This window comes from Tursiops truncatus, chromosome 13 (assembly GCF_011762595.2).
Source record: "Tursiops truncatus isolate mTurTru1 chromosome 13, mTurTru1.mat.Y, whole genome shotgun sequence".
Lineage (NCBI taxonomy): Eukaryota > Metazoa > Chordata > Mammalia > Artiodactyla > Delphinidae > Tursiops > Tursiops truncatus.
Window position 1 is genome coordinate 265,776 of NC_047046.1, and position 12,079 is coordinate 277,854.

The following is a 12,079-nucleotide window of genomic DNA, read 5'->3' on the forward strand; positions in this document are numbered from 1 at the left end:
CTGATGATGCCCATTCTAACTGGTGTGAGGTGATACCTGATTGTAGTTTTGATTTTCATTTCTCTAATAATTAGTGATGTTGAGCAGCTTTTCATGTGCCTCTTGGCCATCTGTATGTCTTCTTTGGAGAAATGTCTATTTAGGTCTTCTGCCCATTTTTGGATTGGGTTGTTTGTTTTGTTAATATTGAGCTGCATGAGCTGTTTATGTATTTTAGAGATTAATCCTTTGTTGATTCATTTGCAGATATTTTCTCCTATTCTGAGGGTTATCTTTTCATCTTCTTTATAGTTTCCTTTGCTGTGCAAAAGCTTTTAAGTTTCATTAGGTCCCATTTGTTTATTTTTGTTTTTATTTCCATTACTCTAGAGGGTGGGTCAAAAAAGATCTTGCTGTGAATTGTGTCAAAGAGTGTTTTTCCTGTATTTTCCTCTAAGAGTTTCATAGTGTCCAGTCTTACATTTAGGTCTCTAATCCATTTTGAGTTTATTTTTGTGTATGGTGTTAGGGAGTGTTCTAATTTCATTCTTTTACATGTAGCTTCCAGTTTTCCCAGCACCTCTTATTGAAGAGACTGTCTTTTCTCCATTGTATATCCTTGCCTCCTTTGTCATAGATTAGTTGACCATAGGTGCGTGGGTTTATCTCTGGGCTTTCTATCCTGTTCCATTGATCTATATTTCTGTTTTTGTGCCAGTACCATATTGTCTTGATTACTGTAGCTTTGTAGTATAGTCTGAAGTCAGGGAGTCTGATTCCTCCAGCTCCGTTTTTTTCCCTCAAGACCTCTTTGGCTATTCGGGGTCTTTTCTGTCTCCACACAAATTTTAAGATTTTTTTTCCCTAGTTCTGTAAAAAATACCATTGGTAATTTGATGGGGATTGCATTGAATCTGTAGATTGCTTTGGGTAGTATAGTCATTTTCACAATATTGATTCTTTCAGTCCAAGAACATGGTATACCTCTCCATCTGTTTGTGTCATCTTTGATTCTTTCATCCGTGACATACAGTTTTCTGAGTACAGGTCTTTTACCTCCTTAGGTAGGTGTATTCCTAGGTATTTTATTCTTTTTGTTGCAGTGGTGAATGGGATTGTTTCCTTAATTTCTCTTTCTGATCTTTTGTTGTTAGTGTATAGGAATGCAAGAGATTTCTGTGCATTAATTTTGTATCCTGCAACTTTACCAAATTCATTGATTAGTGCTAGTAGTTTTCTGGTGGCATCTTTAGGATTCTCTATGTATAGTATCATGTCATCTGTAAACAGTGACAGTTTTATTTCTTCTTTTCCAATTTGTATTCCTTTTATTTCTTTTTCTTCTCTGATTGCCATGGATAGGGCTTCAAAACTATGTTGAATAATAGTGGTGAGAGTGGACATCCTTGTCTTGTTCCTGATCTTAGAGGAAATGCTTTCAGTTTTTCACCATTGAGAATGATGTTTGCTGTCGGTTTGTTGTATATGGCCTTTATTATGTTGAGGTAGGTTCTCTCTATGCCCACTTTCTAGAGAGTTTTTATCATAAATCAGTGTTGAATTTTGTCAAAAGCTTTTTCTGCATCTCTTGAGATGATCATATGGTTTTTATTCTTCAATTTGTTAATATGGTGTATCACATTGATTGATTTGTTAATATTGAAGAATCCTTGCATCCCTGGGATAAATCCCACTTCATCATGGTGTATGATCCTTTTAATGTGTTGTTGGATTCTGTTTCCTAGTATTTTGTTGAAGATTTTTACATGTATATTCATTGGTGATATTGGTCTGTAATTTTCTCTTTTTGTAGTATCTTTGTCTGGTTTTGTTATCAGGGTGATGGTGGCCTCGTAGAATGAGATTGGGAGTGTTCCTTCCTCTGCAATTTTTTGGAAGTGTTTGAGAAGGATGGGTGTTGGCTCTTCTCTAAATGTTTGATAGAATTCACCTGTGAAGCCATCAGGTCCTGGACTTTTGTTTGTTGGCAGATTTTTAATCACTGTTTCAATTTCATTATTTGTGATTGGTCTGTTCATATTTTCTATTTCTTCCTGGTTCAGTCTTGGAGGGTTATACCTTTCTAATAATTTGTCGGTTTCTTGCAGGTTGTCCATTTTATTGGCATAGAGTCGCTTGTAGTAGTCTCTTAGGATGCTTTGTATTTCTGTGGTGTCTGTTGTAACTTCTCCTTTTTCATTTCTAATTTTATTGATTTGAGTCTTCTCTCCCTCTTTTTCTTGATGAGTCTGGCTAATTGTTTATCAATTTTTTTATCTTAAAGAACCAGCTTTTGGTTTTATTGATCTTTGCTATTGTTTTCTTTGTTTCTATTTCGTTTATTTCTGCTCTGATCTTTATGACTTCTTTCCTTCTACTAACTTTGGGTTTTGTTTGTTCTTCTTTCTCTAGTTCCTTTAGGTGTAAGATTAGATTGTTTATTTGAGATGTTTGTTGTTTCTTGAGGTAGGATTGTAATGCTATAAACTTCCCTCTTAGAACTGCTTTTGCTGTATTCCGTAGGTTTTAGATCGTCATGTTTTCATTGTCATTTGTCTCTAGGTATTTTTTTATTTCCTCTTTGATTTCTTCAGTGATCTCTTGGTTAGTTAGTAACATATTGTTTAGCCTCCATGTGTTTGTGGTTTTTATCTTTTTTGCCCTGTAATTGATTTCTAATCTCATAGCGTTGTGGTCAGAAAAGATGCTTGATATGGTTTCAATTTTCTTAAATTTACTGAGGCTTGATTTGTGACCCAAGATGTGACCTGTCCTGGAGAATGTTCCATGCACACTTGAGAAGAAAGTGTAATCTGCTGTTTTTGGATGGAATGTCCTATAAATATCAATTAAATCTATCTGGTCAATTGTGTCATTTAAAGCTTGTTTTTCCTTATTAATTTTCTGTTTGGATGATCCGTCCATTGGTATAAGTGTGGTGTTAAAGTCCTCCACTATTATTGTGTTACTGTCGATTTCCTCTTTTATAACTGTTAGCAGTTGCCTTATGTATTGAGGTGTTCCTATGTTGGGTGCATATATATTTATAATTGTTATATCTTCTTCTTGGATTGATCCCTTGACCATTATGTAATGTCCTTCCTTGTCTCTTGTAACATTCTTTATTTTAAAGTCTATTTTTTCTGATATGAGTATTGCTACTCCAGCTTTCTTTTGATTTCCATTTGCATGGAATATCTTTTTCCATCCCCTCACTTTCAGTCTGTATGTGTCCCTAGGTCTGAAGTGGGTCTCTTGTAGACAGCATGTATATGGGTCTTGTTTTTGTATCCATTCAGTGAGCCTGTGTCTTTTGGCTGGAACATTTAATCCATTCATGTTTAAGGTAGTTATTGATATGTATGTTCCTATTACCATTTTCTTAATTTTTGGGGGTTTGTTTTTGTAGGTCCTTTTCTTCTCTTGTGTTTCCCACTTAGACAAGTTCCTTTAGCATTTGTTGTAGAGCTGGTTTGGTGGCGTTGAATTCTCTTAGCTTTTGTTTGTCTATAAAGCTTTTGATTTCTCCATCGAATCTGAATGAGATCCTTCCTGGGTAGAGTAATCTTGGTTGTAGGTTATTCCCTTTCATCACTTTAAATATGTCATGCCACTCCCTTCTGGCTTGTAGAGTTTCTGCTGAGAAATCAGCTGTTAACATTATGGTAGTTCCCTTGTATGTTGTCATTTTTCCCTTGTTGCTTTTAATAAGTTTTCTTTGCCTTTAATTTTTGTCAATTTGATTACTATGTGTCTTGGTGTGTTTATCTTTGGGTTTATCCTGCCTGGGACTCTCTGCTCTTCCTGGAATTGGGTGGCTATTTCCTTTCCCATGTTAGGGAATTTTTCAACTATAATCTCTTCAAATATTTTCTCGGGTCCTTTCTTTCTCTTCTTTTTCTCGGACCCCTATAATGCAAATGTTATTGCGTTTAATGTTGTCACAGAGGCCTCTTAGGCTGTCTTCATTTCTTTTCATTCTTTTTTCTTTATTCTGTTCCATGGCAGTGAATTCCACCATTCTGTCTTCCAGGTCACTTATCCGTTCTTCTGTCTCAGTTATTCTGCTATTGATTCTTCTAGTGTATTTTTCATTTCAGTTATTTTATCGTTTTTCTCTGTTTGTTTGTTCTTTAATTCTTCAAGGTCTTTGTAAAACATTTCTTTCATCTTCTCAATGTTTGCCTCCATTATTTTTCCAAGGTCCTGGATCATCTTCACTATCATTATTCTGAATTCTTTTTCTGGAAGGTTGCCTATCTCCACTTCATTTAGTTGTTTTTCTGGGGTTTTATCTTGTTCCTTCATTTGGTACATAGCCCTCTGCCTTTTCATCTTGTCTATCTTTCTGTGAATGTGGTTTTTGTTCCATGGGCTGCAGGATTATAGTTCTTCTTGCTTCTGCTGTCTTCCCTCTCCAGTGCTTTTTTTATGTATGGGAAGATGCAAAGTCTGGACTCACTGAAATCGTTCTTTTGATATGCACCTCAGCTATCTGGGGCCAGGATCCTCCGTTTTCTCATCCTGAGTTTCCTCAAGGCTCACAATCAGGGCAGCTGTAATGTGATGGCTTGATGGCTACAACATCCTTTGTTTACTGATATGGCAGGCAATATTTAACTATAAATTAATAGCATAATTTCAAAAGGTCTTTCTGCCTGAAAATCTTTTTTTAAAAAAATCTTTCTATTCAACAAATTGTGAGGGAAATACAGACAAAACCGTATACAACCCGGTACAAGAATTTGTGGGAGAAACTTAAAGCGGTGATGACAGGGAATTTCATAATCTTAAGTAATTATAACAGTAAAAACAAAACAATAAGTGAGTTGAATTCTCAAAAAGCTAAAGAACAAAGTAAATCTAAAGAAGGCAAAGGAGAGGAACTATTAAAGATAAAAGCAAGAAACTATCCAAAATTAGCAGGAACAGAAAAGACTGAAATAATACTATGAATCCACTCAAAGTAACTAACAAATATAGAACACTGTCTCTAAAGATTGTTAAATATGCAAAAATTTTACATTTTTACATGTGCATGGATCATTCTGCAAGATAGGTCCTATGTTGGACCACAAAAAAGTCTTAATAAATTTGAAAGGATTGAACTCATAAAAATTATGTTTTCTGACAACAGTGGAACTAAATTAGAAATCAACCCCAGAAAAATTGTAGGAAATCCCCAGGTTTTTGGAAATTTAAAAAAAAAACATTTTTAAGCAATCCCTAACTCAAAGAAGAAATCATAGGAAAATTAGAAAATACTTTGAACCAAATTAAAATGCAAATGCAACATATCAAGAAGTCTAAATCACTAGAAATTCAAATCCTGAGCTCTTTCCTTTATTCCACTTACCTCCCATTTAATCCTCCCTTTCTATTTGAATCCAGACCTGCTCAGTCACTGTTATGGTTTCATAAAATTCCCAAGCAAATTGTATTTGTAACAAGTCCCAAACACATTCTATGCCCGGTTCTCTGATTGAAGGAAACTCAGCACTTAAGATCTTTCTTAGGCTGTCCTACCATTTGGTTTGCCATTTTATGTCATTTAAGTAAATTTAAATGGATAATCCCTAATCTTACTGTCTTTCCAGATCTTTCCATATTAGACCTTAGTCTCCTGTTAATCCAAGTCTCCTTATTCATAATTATGAAACTTTTGTTATGGTGTAAAGCTGCTACTGCCTTAAAACAATGCAGAACTATTTTTAGGGAAGAGGGTCTAGGATTGCTATTGGGTATGAGGGAACGGAAGGAGGTCTTGGAAAAGTGAGTGAGAGAAATAGACATCTGTAAGAGTAATTAATGACAGTGTATAGACAAGAGGAGACCAACGAGGACATTTCAGTGTGTAGGATATGACAGAATACAACACAAAGAAAACCATTCTGTTCATAGAAGATTAGGGACAGTAATCGGGGTAACTGCATGCAAGAAGGAAGTAGAGCTGCAGCAATGAATAAATACATACCTTTTTGTTTCTATATTTTTCAGTGATTTAGCTTAGGTTGTTGTTGTTTTTTTTAATTGGCATGGAAACTGATGCTGGAAATGAGGTGGGAGGTGGATGGGCTCTGGGGCTGAGCAGCTGGAATTTGTCAAGCTGAGTAAATTGGGGTTTGTCTCCCCCTGACACTTCAAGGAAAAAGTTAATGGCAGGAGCTGAGCTCTGTTGGAGTAAAGAGATAAATGACCACATCTACCACTCCGGAGGTCAAGGAGACCTCCCCAACTGCACAAGCACAGAAAGGCTCCTCAGGGGTCAGAAAGGGAGGGGCTGCTATCCCATAATAGGTGCAGTCTATCTCCCAGAGACCTCCACGGTGGAATCCATCTTGGCTAAAAATGCGCGCACATGGGAAGGGCCCTGGGCCAGGTCAGATGTTGGAAACAAAGCAAGATTATTGGCCAGAGGAAAACAAAGACTCAGAAACACTGCCCTCAGTGATTTAACTCACCTCTCTGGCGTGCTCCTCATTAAGGAGGATGCATGCACTCTTTTCCTGGTGCGTATTTCTGCCTTGCTTCTGCCTTAAGTAAATAAACTGCTTCTCTGTGTGCTCTCCCATATGTTGTGCTGTGTCTCTAATAATAAATTTTGTGCCTGTTTTCAAGTTTTTGTCTCCTTGAAAAACTTTTGTTTTCAAAGGGGACAGGAGCCAGGGCAGCTCTGCTTCTAGCCTCTAGCTTCTGGTGGTCTAGTGGTTAGAATTCCTGGTTTTCACCCCAGCTACTCAGGTTCAATTCCTGGGGAGGGAACTAAGATCCTGCTTCAAGCCACCACTCACTGCTGTCTCCCTGAGATCAGAAACACCATGCCTAATTAATGCAGTAAATTTGTATTAGGAGTCGTTTGGATACAAATGCCAGAAATATAGCTCAAACTAGTTTAAACTAATAGAGAAAATGTATTAGTTTTATAACTGAAGGGGACAAGCAGTGGGCTTCAGGAATGGCTGGACTCACAGCTTCATTCGCCATTACACTACTTTCTCCCTTTCTCTATTCTTCCCAGTTGGCCTTTTCTCATGTAATATCAAAGTAAAACTCACCCTACTTTCATAATCGTTCGGGAAAATATGCGGGGATGGACTCTCATAGGGTCAGATGCCCATCCCTGAACAAGAATCACAATGACTGATGGTCCAGCCCTTGCGCATTGTATAAAACCAATACTTCATTGTCTGAAGCTTTACTGAACCCACATAGACTAAGCATAGGAGAAAGGTTGTTTCCCAAAGAAAAACTGAGATGAATTATCAGAAGAAAGGGAATGGATGTAGGGAAGGCAAAAATAGATTTTCTCAGGTCCTCTAGTTCTAGAATTACTGACTCCCCTGATACATGAATTCACCCTGTTCCATGGGACAGTCACAGCATGAGGAAGCACTGTACACATTTTGAATTTGCTCAGGTCATATTGCAAAGCCTCCAAATTCATTCTTATCTATCCCAGTGAATTTTGATCCCACCATATTTATGAACTGTGGTAGGACTTGTAATTTGAACCATGTAAATTACTCCTATGGCCTTCATATCAAATATCATTCTTTGTTTCCTCCTTGTATATCTTTATTTTTTTCTCTACTTAAATTCTAAGCTTCGGGTAAGAAAGTGCTCCTATTTATTTTGCTCCCCATTTTGGAAACAGTAGTTTCTCTTTAGATATTGAATTGATTGGTTTATTTATATGGAAGATGCCTAGAAAAATTATTTCTCCATTTTCAAAATTGTCTTTTTCATAATAATTTCTTCTCAGTCTCAGCTTCCCTGATCTTCCATTCTCTTTCTGTGCTTTTATTTTGTGTGTGTGGGAAATCTACTATATAAGCCTAGGACTTTAATACTAAGGGACTCAGCAAAAGATGAGACAAATGTATTTCTCTAACAGACACTTATAAACTAACTGGAACAAGAAGTGTACACAGGTAGCAGGTTGAGTTTTGCAGCAAGCGGACTTTGTAATGGAGGTTTATGAGCAGGTGATTTGTAAGGGAATGAGGGAAGCAGGACTGGAAGGAAGGGAAATTTGAACAGAGATCCATTTACAAAGGAGGCCTCAGCTAACCCTGCAAAGGTCTCTGAAGCGGGCCCTTCAGATATATCCAAAATTGAGGCAAAGGGGTGGGGACTTTGTACCCCTATATTGACCAGTTGTTGGATACAGGCTGTCCCCAAGGAGGAGGCTAATCTTGGGTGAGGCAGCTCCTTCAGCTGAGGGCAATTTCTTGAGAGGGACTCATTTGTGGCCTCTTAGAAGGCACCACAATTGGTAGCTGGAGGGATCAGTGTCTCAGTCCTTAAGGAGGTTCTGGGTCGCACACCAGAGCACCCATGACAACATACAAGGCAGTAAGCCTCTGAGATAAGATTTTGCAGAAAAATCAGTCTATTGTTACAAAGTCAGCTTTTAAAAAGAACTAGGGGGACTTCCCTGGTGGCACAGTGGTTAAGAATATGCCTGCCAGTGCAGGGGACACGGGTTCGAGCCCTGGTCCGGGAAGATCCCACGTGCCACGGAGCAACTAAGCCCGTGTGCCACAACTCCTGAGCCCATGCGCCAAAACTACTGAAACCTGTGCTCTAGAGCCTGCGAGCCACAACTACTGAGCCCGTGTGCCTACAGCCCATGCTCCACCATGATGAGAAGCCCGCGCACCGCAACGAAGAGTAGCCCCCGCTCGCCACAACTAGAGAAAGCCCGCGCACAGCAACGAAGACCCAACACAGCCAAAACTAAATAAATAAATTTATAAAAAAGAACCAGTTGGGGCTTCCCTGGTGGAACAGTGGTTGAGAATCTGCGTGCTAATGCAGGGGACGCGGGTTCGAGCCCTGTTCTGGGAAGATCCCACATGCCGAGGAGCAACTGGGCCTGTGAGCCACAACTACTGAGCCTGCGCGTCTGGAGCCTGTGCTCCACAACAAGAGAGGCCGCAATAGTGAGAGGCCCACGCACTGTGATTAAGAGGGGCCCCCGCTTGCCACAACTAGAGAAAGCCCTCGCACAGAAATGAAGACCCAACACAGCCATAATAAATAAGTAAATTAATAAATTCATACCCCCAACATCTTCAAAAAAAAAAAAGGTTAGCACATTAAATAAAAAAGGAACCAGTTGTAGGAGTGTTAACTAAATTGCTTACTTAAAACACAAAACCAAACCTTCTTTGACACTTAAAAAGGCACTACGTAGTTGATCCAACTTACTTAGGAAATCAACTGATTTATCACAATAAATTAGCACCAAAGGAAGCTAGGTGAAAAATGAATACAAAATTAATAATTTTCACCATATCATCAACAAATTGTAACCAGGTGTTGGGCTCATTACAAAGAGTGATGGAGGCGCAAAGAACAATGTCAAGGTCGTCAAGATCGAGACTCTACAGGGTATCATAGTTAAGATGTAACTAGAGGGGCTTCCCTGGTGGCGCAGTGGTTGGGAGTCCGCCTGCTGATGCAGGGGACGCAGGTTCGTGCCCCGGTCCGGGAGGATCCCACATGCAGCGGAGCAGCTGGGCCCGTGAGCCATGGCCGTTGAACCTGCGCATCCGGAGCCTGCGCGTCCGGGACCTGTGCTCTGCAGCTGGAGAGGCCACAGCGGTGAGAGGCCTGCGAACCGCAAAAAAAAAAAAAAACCTTAATAAAAATAAAAATACTTAAAAAAAAAAAAGATGTAACTAGCAGCAGTAAACACTCTAAACTTTCACTGACAAAGAGGATGAAGTACATACCTAAGTGCTCAGGTCATCTTGTTCTGTTGATCTTGAGCAGAAGTTGTCCACTTCCTGCCGTCATCTGCTTCTGAAAATTTCCTAACACCCTTCAGTGTGAGGCCTCCAGCTGGTACTGTTTCCCAGTTATTTAAGAATGACAAGTCTTGGGACTCCCCTGGTGGTCCAGTGGTTAAGACTCCACGCTCCCAATGCAGGAGGCCCAGGTTCCACCCCTGGTCAGGGAACTAGATCCCGCATGCCACAACTAAGAACCCAACACAGCCAAATAAACGAATAAATATTAAAAAACAAAAACAAAACAAAAAAAGAATGAGCAGTCTTTACTTGAGACCAGGATCAACAACCTGGAGATTTAATGTTGAGTTTGTTAACAATACCGTTCATGTAAAGTTAAGACATAAAATGTATGACATATGATAAACACAGTCTGCGTGTAGTAAAAGTATACATGGAATGGCAGGCTATACAGCACATTCATTGCAATGATTGCCCCAAGAGGAATGGTAATAGGAAGAAAGAGACTAAAGGCTCAGAGAACAGCAACTGAATATACAGTGTTATAATTTTTGTTTTTTGATTAAAGAAGGATCTGAATCAAATATTACCAAATATTTGGTAATATTCATATTACCAAATATGAATATCTGATCATTTGACTGTTTATGATCTCATTCTCTATACTTTCGTGTATTTTTAAAATATTCTCAATTTAAGAAAACAATATTGGTGATAGTTTTATGATTTCTAATGATAATACTTCTTATAACGTTATCCATTTATGAGACATTTCACATGTTGTGGTAGTAGTATCTTAACACTTCTGTGTGCTTTTTTTTTTTAATGGACATTCTAGGACATTCTCCCTGACATGTGGGATCTTCCCAGACCGGGGCACGAACTCGTGTCCCCTGTATCGGCAGGCGGACTCTCAACCACTGCGCTACCAGGGAAGCCCTGTGTGCTTTTTTTTTTTAATGGACATTCTAGGTTGAATTTATTTAAAGATTTTTTTAAATTTGAATTTGAATTTGAATTTATTAAAGATTTTGCAGTATTTAATTAGATGATGATGCATGATCCCCTTTAATCTACTGATATGGTGAAAAGTCCTGCAATGACTTCTACTTGTTTATGATATGTTTTTAAATGTATTGCTTGATTCCATTTACTATTTTTTTTAATTTTTCACATGAATATAACTGAAACTGCTTTACACTTTGTTTGTTTTTTTAAATTTACTTTTGGTTATGGTATAACTATTTTGCTATCTTTGTGTTAAGAAAAGGGTTCGGTCTAGGTTTTTCTAGAAATTGTTTGGTAAGATTATACTCCTTGATAATGTGGAAGATTCACCAAGGAAAACATATGAGTCTGTAGCTAAGAACTGTTTTTTAAATTTTATTTTATTTTATTTTTGGCTGCATTGGGTCTTCGTTGCTGCGCACGGGCTTTCTCTAGTTGCGGCGAGCAGGGGCTACTCTTCGTTGCAGTGCGCGGGCTTCTCATCGTGGTGGCTTCTCTTGTTGCAGAGCATAGGCTCTAGGCCCGCGGGCTTCAGTAGTTGTGGTTCGCAGGCTCTACAGCGCAGATTCAGTAGTTGTGGCGCACGGGCTTAGTTGCTGTGTAGCATGTGGGATTCTCCTGGACCAGGGCTCGAACCTGTGTCCCCTGCATTGGCAGGTGGATTCTTAACCACTGCGCCACCAGGGAAGCCCACTAAAACATTTTTAACCATCACTCTAGGTCTAAAAAGATATTATTTTCTTAAGTTAATTACCTAACTATTCCTTTAAATCACGTACTTCATTAAGTTCTAAATTTATTAACATAGTTCCTAGATTACATATAATTGAGCAAAATATTCCTTCACAAATATTTTAATTTGTTCTTTTTGGCTAATTTTCTTTTTTCATTACCAGTTGTTTTTGCTGTTTCTTCTCACTTTTTGATAAAAATCTCTAGTATGATTTTATATTTTATTTTAAAAATTGGATTTATCAAGTTTAGTTTTTTCTATTTTAATTCCTTTTATATTCTGCTTTTATATTCTTTAATTTACTTCTCTTCCCGTAATTACATTTTTTTTCTCCCCAAATCCCTCATTTCATTTATTTTCATTCTTTTTGTTAGTACTGTTGGACTGGATAAAACGTACCTATACTACTACTTTGATTTTATAAATTACTTTTCTCTATGATCAAAACTGGAGCACATTGAGGGGTTGGGGGGAGCGCAGGCTACATCCCACCGTCTGAACCGGGAGCCCCAGGCAGCCGCAAAGAGGTTGGCACCAGGAAACCTCACCCCTGTTCATCAGGGAGGCGTGCCGCGGAGCCCTCTGGGAAATGTAGTTCTAA